General features: G+C 38.7%; 1 non-coding gene across 1 annotated transcript; it reads right to left on the bottom strand.

Annotated features, from left to right (window-relative positions):
* Nucleotides 1–413: 413 nt before the first annotated feature.
* LOC122110865 lies at nucleotides 414–520 on the bottom strand. The gene has a single exon (XR_006147928.1). It is a non-coding gene; the product is annotated as a U6 spliceosomal RNA (small nuclear RNA).
* Between the last annotated feature and the right edge of the window lie 9,578 nt (nucleotides 521–10,098).

The raw sequence follows: 10,098 nt of genomic DNA on the forward strand, positions 1-10,098 counted from the left end.
TTTTTTTATTGTAAAAATACTGAACAGAGGGGTTACAGTTATATGAGTTAGGTAATGAGCATTGTTACCTCCTCCTTTGTTCCTCCCCTACCGTCCCTTTCCTCCCCACTTCCTAACCCCTTCCTCCCCCTCCCCCTGGAAATTGTAAAGTTCATTTTCTTTTCTTTTCTTTTTTAAATAAGTTTTTTTTATTGTGAAAATACTGTACAGAGGGGTTACAATTACATGAGCAAGGTAATGAGTACATTTCTTATCAAGCATTGTTGTCTAAGGTTCATTTTCAACATAGTGTTTATTCTTATTTAAGCATTTTGATATATCCCTTCCCCTCCCTAAATTATAAAAATATATATACAAGATGCAGGACACTGGAGTTAAATACAGTGAAAACAGGGGTTATACCGTGGGGGAAGAAAAATAGGGAACACTTCACAAATTTGTGTGTCATCCTTGCACAGGGGCCATGCTAATCTTATCTGTACTGTTCTAATTTTAGTATATGTGTTGCTGAAGGGAGCACTGTTAAGATTTAATTTGTAGTAAAAATTCACAGGCATAAGAATTTTTTAAACTTTTTTTTTTTGTGCCAGTCTGGGGCTTGAACTCAGAGCCTAGGTACTGTTCCTGAGCTTTTTGCTCAAGACTAGCTCTCTACCACTTGAGCTACAACTCTATGTTCAGCTCTTTGGTGAGTTTCATTGTGACATTTTCATATGCGCATATAATACACTTTAATCATGTTTACCTCCCTCTATGGGGCACAAGAGTTTTAAGGGGAGCAGTGAATGCCAGGATAGTACTGACTCAGCATAACCACCAGAACTGACTCAGGAAAAATCCAAGAACAGCCATAAATCTGATCCTTCAGCTCTTTCTTCCCGAAGGAAAAATTTAAATAGATAGTTACATGTAACAAAAGTTTTAAAAGAGGATTCTCAGTGTTAGCCTGAACGTTTGTTGGTCATTCGTGGACAACTTCAAGCTCTTTGACAAAACTATTCAGATTTGCGCCTAGTTGACTCAGTCTCCGGAAGAGCTTTGCACACAAATGCTAAGTTTAGGGCAAGTGAACTGGATGATTCCTTAGAGGAAATAAACTCTCGCCTGAGAACAACAGCTGAAGTAAAATCCCATAAGCCAGGAAAACAGCCACACAATCACAGTAACAGGTGGTCAGTTTCAAAACAAATTTCAAGGTCTGACTTGTCAGCACCTGCTCTAGAGCCTTAGACAGAGGCAGTGTAACTCTGTCTGGGTCCGAGTTAGGTCATCCCTGCCACTCTGTAAGGAAGATTAACTACCTCTGTTAGCAGAGCTAAGTCCCAGGAGGTTAGATGACTATTCTCCACGGTGGTCGCTGTGGAAAGATACAGGGAATAGGAGAATTTGGGAATCTTGACAATTAACTGATTTGATTCTGTAATAGCTGAGCAAAGTGAAATCCAGGCAAGCTAAGTGAAACTTACTCAAACTCTACAGGACTGCAGAAGCAGAATATTTCTCCTTCCTTTAATTAGAAAAAAATGTGAAACAGAAAAGTAAAAAAAAAAAACAAAACTTGGCAGATGATGCATATACCTAATTTTTGAATTCCATTGTGAACATTTTATTAACTTCATTTATTTGTTTATCTACAATTTTTGTCTATTCATCTATCTCTTTGGGTTGATAAATCTATCATTTATTTATTTTCTGTACCCTTTCCTTTATCATTCAACCTTATTTTTGGATGCCTTTCAAAGTGAATTGCTGACATTTCTATTCCTTCCCTTAAAACAGGATAGTGTTTATTATTATTATTATTCACCTAGTTATTTGATAAGTACATTTTCTACACAGCATGGAACCAGAAAAAAATTTACGAATGAAATCACTAGACCCAATGAATGTAAATTAGAATTAATTGGCTAGAAAGAGAACCCTGCCCTGGCTGGCTTCACACTTTGATTCTCAGATCTCAGTCCCCAAGCTCTTTTGCTCAAGGCTAGTACTCTACCACTTTGAGCCACAGCACCACTTCTATTTTTTGTTTTTGGTGGTTAATTGGAGATAAAAGTCTCACAGGGACTATTTTTCAGCCCGGGCTGGCTTTGAATGGCAATCCTAAGATCTCAGCCTCCTGAGTAGCTAGAATTACAGGCACAAACCTCCAGTGCCCAGCATAAGCTCAGAGGTTTTTTGTTTTTGTTTTTGTCATGAGGCTTGAACTCTGGGCCTGAGCACTGTCCCTCAGCTCTTCAGCTCAAGGCTAGCACTCTACCACTTGAGCCACAGTGCCACTTCTGGTTTTCTGGTGGTTTATTGGAAATAAGAGTCTCACGAACTTTATTGCCTGGGATGGCTTTGAACTTCGATCCTCAGATCTCAGCCTCCTGAGTAGCTAGGATTACAGGCGTGAGCCACTGACTGAGCCAGGCTAAGCTCAGTTTTAATCTTCCTTGTTTAAAAGCCCACAGGACTTCTTTACTGCTTTTTTTTCTAATTTGCATATTCATTTTCACTGCTAACTGCTGTTACTATTACTTAAGGTCAATATCTTTTTGTAAGGAGTTTCATCTCAAGACTTCTTTATCTTTTCATGAAGTCAGTGTTGAATGTCAAGTAGCTTCACATTTCAAATATGTTGGTGCAGATCTTCAGAAGTTTGATCTTAAACTCCTGTGTCAGTGGCTTATGCCTGTAATCCTAGGAAGCTGAGATCTGAAGATCACAGTTCAAATTCTTCTTATCTCTAATTAACCATTAAAACAATCCAGAAATGGAAGTGTGGTTCAAATAGTAAAGCACCAGCCTTGAGGGAAATAGCCAGCTAAGAATGCAAGGTCCTGAGTTCAAGCCGTAGTACTGGCATATACACATAAAAATATGATCTTAAGAAACACCTGTATCAGGTCCCGGAGGGGCTGGTTTAGTATGTAGATTTCTGTATTCCCACCCTTGGAAATGCTGATTCAGTAGGGTTGGGGCTGCAGCTCAGCAAAGCACACTAGTAATTTCAATGCAGGTATTATATGTAGGGGGTAGGAGAAGTGAGAGAAATTTGAATTTGGAGAAAATTTTTTCATAAGTCAACATAATCAACCTTACTTTATTGCTAAGCCTTCAATCACTTTTAAATCAGCAGCTTTGGTCTGCCTGACTTTGATGAATCCCAGACAAAGGTGCGGTGAACAAGGCACCTGTCGCTAGGAAGTGTGACAGTGACAGTGTGCCATGCATGATATGGCATCACTCTCTACCACATCATACACCACATCGCCACTTCTGCTGTTGCCATCAGCCCTCAGGTTTCCCTTTGTCATTTCCCCCTTGCTACCAACTAATTAACTGCTGCGCTACCCTCTCCAAGGCTGAGTCAGATCCAGCGTGCACTTGAGGAAGAGGCCAGTTAGGAAAATAGATGAGAGTGTCCCTATTTTATATTCATAATGCCATATCTTAGAGCAAAGGAACAACTAATTTTGACTTTGGTCTCTTAAGAATGCCTGCAAAATTGGTTAGGAACTTGGGCCTGTGGTTTGAAGTTCCTGCCACCTTTGATTTTACAATGAGTGGAGGGTAAAGTTAAGTAACAAGTCTCTTGCCCAAGCAGTAAGGGTCACCACAAAGTATAGAGCATGAACTGATGACTTGTGATTGGTCCCTCTTTAAGCCAAGTGTTGATGCATTGCTAACTATAGTCATATCTGCTGTCTGGTCTTAACAGAGTGGTTTTTATATATACTTTCTGTCAGGTGTCAAACGATAGCACTAAGAATGATCAGGTCTAACATGAAGAAATCCTCAATTTCTCTAGCCATAAAAGAAATGCAAATAAAGATAACGTTGAGATTCCTCATCACCCCAGTTAGAATAGCTATAATAAAAAAAAATCTAATAACAACAGATGCTAGAGGGGATGTGGACAGAAGGGAACCCTACTGTATTGTTGGTGGGAGTATAAACTTGTTCAACCGCTTGAAAACAGTATGGAGGTTCCTCAAAAGACTCCACATAGAGCTCCCCTATGACGCAGCAATCCCACTTTTGGGCATTTACCCAAATGATCACAAACAAGGCTATACAAAAGCTACCAGCACAACTATGTTTATTGCAGTATTATTTACCATAGCTAAGATATGGAACCAACCCAGATGCCCCTCAGTAGAGGAATGGATCAAGAAAATGTGACACACACACACACACACACACACACACACACACACACACACACACACACATACACACACACACAAAATGGACTTCTATGCCTCCATCAGAAAGAATGACACTGCCCCATTTGTGGCTGAATGATGTTGATGCTGCCTGTCAAAGGACATAATATGAGAATCTCTGCTGTAAGAGAAAGAAAAATAGTACTTACTTGTGTTTCTGTTGTCCTATCTTCTTGTATCATCATATGGCAGTATTTCTCAGCTTTGACTGCCCATTAGAATTACCTGAGAAGCTTTTAAAATAGTCATGGAGGAATGCCTGGTCCCTACCTTGGACCCAGTTAAGTCTGCAGGTCTGGGGATGAGGCATGGGTAGTTCTTTATCTCTCCCCCCAACCCCCATCCCAATAGTGAGGTTAGAACTCAGGACCTTGTGCTTGGTAGGCAGGTACTCTACCACTTAAATCATGCCTTCAGCCCTTTCAGCTCTAGTATGTTTTTAATAGGGTGTTGTGTTTTTGTCAGGGCCAGCCTAGACTGAGATCTTCCTATTTAGGTTTCCCAAATAGCTGGAATGGCATGTGTGTACCACCATACTTAGCTTTTTCTTATTTTCTTATTCTTTAATTTAAAATTTTTATTTATTTATTTTTTTGTCAGTCGTGGGCCTTGAACTCTGGGCCTGAGCGCTGTCCCTGAGCTCTTTAACTCAAGGAGAGTGCTCTACCACTTGAGCCACAGTGCCACTTCTGGTTTTCTGTGGTTATCTCTATAAGAGTCTCATGGACTTTCCTGCCCTGGCTGGCTTTGAACTGCAATCCTACTCAGCCTCCTGAGTAGCTAGGATCATAGGCATGAGCCACCAGTGCCCAGCTTATTTTCTTTTTTTTTTTTTGGGGGGGGGGTCCCATCGTGGGGCCTGAACTCTGGGCCTGAGCATTGTCCCTCAGCTCTTCAGCTCAAAGCTAGCACTCTACCACTTGAGCCACAGTGCCACTTCCGGCTTTTTTCTTTTTGCTTATGTGGTGCTGAGGAATTGAACCCAGGGCCTCAGGCATGCAAGGCAAGCGCTCTGCCACTGAGCCAACTTCCCAGCCCCTTATTTTCTTATTTTTAAGGGAGTCCTGTAAACTTTTTGCTTGGACTGCCTTGAACCATAGCCCTCTCCATTTCAACCTCTTGAGCAACTAGAATTTACAGGTGTTATTTATTTTGCCTAAAGTTTGAACTCAGGGCCTCATGTGCTTGTTTGGCTTTTTCACTCATGGCTGGTACTTGAAATTCTTTCTTATGCTTCCCTATGTAAAACATATCACCACACCCAGGCATTAGCTGATTTGGAATCAATTGCACTTTTTGTCTAGGATGGCCTTAGACCATGAATCCTCCTTCTCTCCACCTTCCAAGTAGCTAGGATTTCAGGCAAAAGATACCACAACCAGCGAGACCAGTTTCTTTCTTTTTTTAAAAATTAAATTAAAAATATTTTTGAGACTTTAGTGTTTTTAATAAAGATCCCCAGCTTATACTAATAGGCTCTTATTTTTGGGAACCACAGGCATGCAACAAACTCTGGCCTTATTCTGTGTTAACACATAATTTTATTTGAAAAATATCCACAAATATATATCCTCAAAAATGATAAAAAGTATATTTATAGGACACAGTTCCTGACTTCAACAGAGATAGATCATATGCTCCAATGTTTAAACAGAAAGTGATGTCTAGTGAGTGCCAATTAGAGGAATAAACCATTACTGAAAACAGAGGACTAGCAGATCCAAGGTAAATCAATGTAGCACTTGGTTCTCACATTGTTTGTGATAAGTTATGTATGCCTCTGCCACACATGAAACATGTCCCTTCGGTGGAGGAAATTGCTCATTTATTGGTTCATTGAGGATGCTCCAAGTGATTCCCCATGGTAGGTATGATTGAACCATGGAAATGATGGAACATTAAATCAATAGCTAGTCAGCTGGCAACTTTTCCTTTGCTAAATATGTTATTAAGGTTCTGTTTCAGAACCTGTGATCAGGAGGGGTGAACCTTTTCATTGGAGAAATATAGCATGAATTAGAAAATACTTTAATCTGAATGAATAGTTTTTAATAAATACCCATTAAATATGTAAAAAAATCTGTGAATCAAAAGAAAAAAATGTGTATAAATATTAAACCATATTTAACTTTGACTATGTAATCTTTAAAAACTATAATTATTCAAACATATTAATTTTACAAATTGATGGGTTTCGTTGTGATATTTCCATACTGTGCTAAAAATACATTATTTGTAACCACTAGAATAAAAAGTAATTTGATTATTCAAGAACAGCAGCCCACGAAGGGGAGAGTTTATAAAAAGAGGGAAATACCCTCTTTGGATACTACTTATGTATTAAGAATAGTATTTAATTCATTGTAATATTTAATTGGGATATATACTTTTTAAAGCTTGTTTTCATGTTGGGGAGTTTTCCTAAAAAGTAAGAGATTATGGGGATGACAAAAGAAAATAATTTTAAAGAAAAGGAAGTTAATGTATTTTAAACTTACATTTATTTCCATTAAAGAATATTGGAGGCATCATGTTAGCTATTGGAGATAACTTGGTAAGACAAAGTGATCTCAAAGAAACTTATAACTTAGTAGAAGGAAAGGATAAAGACCTATTTGAAACAAACTATTAAACGTGCCTTTAGAGAGAAATAAATTTTAATGAGGCTTCAAAGAGCTGAAAGAACAGGTCAAGGTTCAAAGAGCCCTAGATAAGACAGAACTGGAGTTCTGGTACAATGCATTATTGCATGGTCAATTTTCAAAGGCCAGCTGTTCCCAGTCATACGAAGACCAGAGATGATGGTAGATGCAATCAATAGGAAAATCAAGCCACCTTTCCCTATTTTCCTGGATATGTAGTTTCAGGATCAATAGTTTTACAATCTCATTTTAGGAAACAAAATGGAAATGAACCTGGTGTTCTTTTTAGTTCACTTCGTACTAACCAATTTAAAGGATCTTATATGTTGGCTAGATGGCTATTAATATTTGATTAAAAACCTCAGTAACAAAAAATTAAAATTAGAATAACAACAATGCTTTTTTTTGGTCTATCAAATCAATAAAGATTTAGAATAACCACCAATTTTGGGGGAAATAGAGAGATCCAGGCCTGCTACTTCTTTTTTTTTTTTCTGGTCATGGGCCTTGAACTCAGGGCCCAGGCTCTGTCCCTGAACCTCTGTATGGTCAAGGCTAGAGCTCTACCACTTGAGCCACAGTGCCACTTCCAGCTTTTCCTGTTTTATGTGGTCCTGAGGTATTGAACCAAGGGCTTTATGAATGCTAGGCAAGCACTCTACCACTGAGCCACATTCCCAGTCCCAGGCCTGCTTGTATCTGAGGAGTTTTCTTGGCTCAGGAAGGCTACAGAATTACCTATATTCTATATTTGATTACATCTCCCACCCTCCCAACTCAGGGCAGGGATTGAACTCAGCGTCTTGCACATCTAGGTAGATGCTCTACTACTTGACATATGCCCCCTCTGGCCCTTTTCTTTGTCTTTTTCTTTTGAAACAAGGTGTTGACACTATCTTTGCCTGGGCTGCCCTCTGCCTCCTAAGTAGCTGTGAGTATAGATATGTACCACTATACCCAGCTTATCATCTCTTTCCAGGAATGTACTCCAAGGGAATAGTATGGATATATGCAAAAACTTCTGTACAAAATGTTCCCTAGACCATGATGCCTCTCAACCTTTTATACCCCTTCCGAGTTTCAAATGATGGGAATCTGCATTGTTCTCATAATTCAATGTTGTTCTCATGGCAGGGCCCACTGAGTACCCTCCCCCTAGGGGACATTCCAGAATTCTCCTCCCTGGAATCTTCTGAGCTAATCCCATCCAAGCTTCATCACCAGCTTTACCTGAAGGTGTGACACCGAAAATCCCACTAGCCTCAACTACATTCCAAGAAACTCTCATTCCAACTATACTTAATATTAAACAAATACTTACTCTGCTCATTATTTCTCTGACTGTGCTTGATGTTACTTGGAATACCTGTGCAACAACGATTAAAACTTGTTCTGATTTTTTTTTTTAAAGAAATGTTCCTTGGAGTTTTGCTTACTATTGGGGAAAAACGAATAAACAAGATAAGCAAACTGAAAGGTAAACTTCTAGGAGGGATACTGTGGTGGTTCACTATATCTAGAAACCATGCCTGGTAGCCTGAAGAAAAAAAAACTCAATAGTGTCTTGAATGTTTTAGTATAAGTTAGTTTTATTCAAGATCAGCATCTCTATCCATTTCCTCCTCTTCAGATCATCTGTGTTTCTTCCAAATAGGAACTATTGCTATTTCTCCCCTGAACTGACTATATATACTGCCTTACATCCTTGCATTTTTTCATGCTTTCTCATTGTCTAAATATCTTTCCTTTATCACTGAGGTCTCAACTCTTCAAGATTCAGCTTAAAAATATTTATTGTAAAGGTGATGTAAAAAAGGGGTTACAGTTACATAAGTAAGGTAATGAATACATTTCTTTTTGAACAAAGACTCAGCTTTTTTTTTTTTTTTGGGTCCGGTCGTGGGGCCTGAACTCTGGGCCTGGGCGCTGTCCCTCAACTCTTCAGCTCAAGGCTAGCGCTCTACCACTTGAGCCACAGTGCCACTTCCGGCTTTTTTTTTCTTTTTGCTTATGTGGTACTGGGGAATTGATCTCAGGGCCTCATGCATGCAAGGTAAGCGCTCTACCACTGAGCCACCTTCCCAGCCCCAAAGACTCTGCTTTTTAAGTAATGTTTTTTCAGTGATGATACTGTTCTACTTCATCACTCAATCAGAAGTGTTTGTCCGTTCCTCTGTACTCTCATAGCTTAGCAACTTGTTTATCTAATGTGGCTTTCCTCACCCTGTTTCCTGATTAGATAATATAGAAATATATTTTATAAAATATATAATATAGAAATGTGCATTTGTATGTACATCTATATGTATATTTAAATACACGAATATTATATTATACATATAAATATATATTTATATGTTACAAATATATTGTATATTTATATATTCAGATAATTATCTGGATATACTGTATTCAGATAATTGTCTGAATTATCTATTATATATGTTTATATATAACATATGGCATATATAAATTATATATATTTAGGTTCTTTATTAGATTTTGGTTCCTTATTAGTTTAAGGACAGAGACTAATCTCATTTAAGTTTTTATACCCATAGTTATGAAGCATGCAGGGTAAGTGGTTGTTGAATGGATGAATGAGTGACTGAGTAAATGCATAAGAGCATTCTCATTCAAATGGTATTGTTAACATGACAAATGCTAAGCATATTCTTTGATTGCTGTGTGGCTTATAGACTTAGGCTGAAACTTCTCATAAGAGCCATGCAAAGAGACGAGAATAAGGCAGACCAAGACTAAGACGGTGTGGCTCTGAAAAGAGAGAACAGGATAGGATAAATAAAACAGCAGTCTTCCTAACCTTCAACATCTACATCCAAAACATCCTAGTGGAGAAAAGGAAATGAGAATTTTATTGACATATAATAATTGTACACACTTATGGGGTATTGTGTGATGTTTCAACACATGTGTATAGCATATGATGATCAAATTAGGCTGATTAGCATTTTTTTTCCCCAGTCATGGGGCTTGAATCCCAGGGCCTGGGCTCTGTCCTAGAGCTCTTTTTGCTCAAGACTAGCACTCTACCACTTTGAGCCCAAGTGCCACTTCCAGTTTTCTGGTGGCTCATTGGCAATAAGAGTCTCACAGAGTTTCCTGTCCAGGCTGGTTTTGAACTGCAGTCTTCAGATCTCAGCCTCCTGAGTAGCTATGATTACAGGTATGAGCCACCAGTACCTGGCTTGATTAGCTTCGCTATCTCATTATTTCTTTAT

This window comes from Dipodomys spectabilis, unplaced genomic scaffold, assembly GCF_019054845.1.
Source record: "Dipodomys spectabilis isolate Male_0828 unplaced genomic scaffold, ASM1905484v1 ptg000081l, whole genome shotgun sequence".
NCBI classification, from domain to species: Eukaryota; Metazoa; Chordata; class Mammalia; order Rodentia; family Heteromyidae; genus Dipodomys; species Dipodomys spectabilis.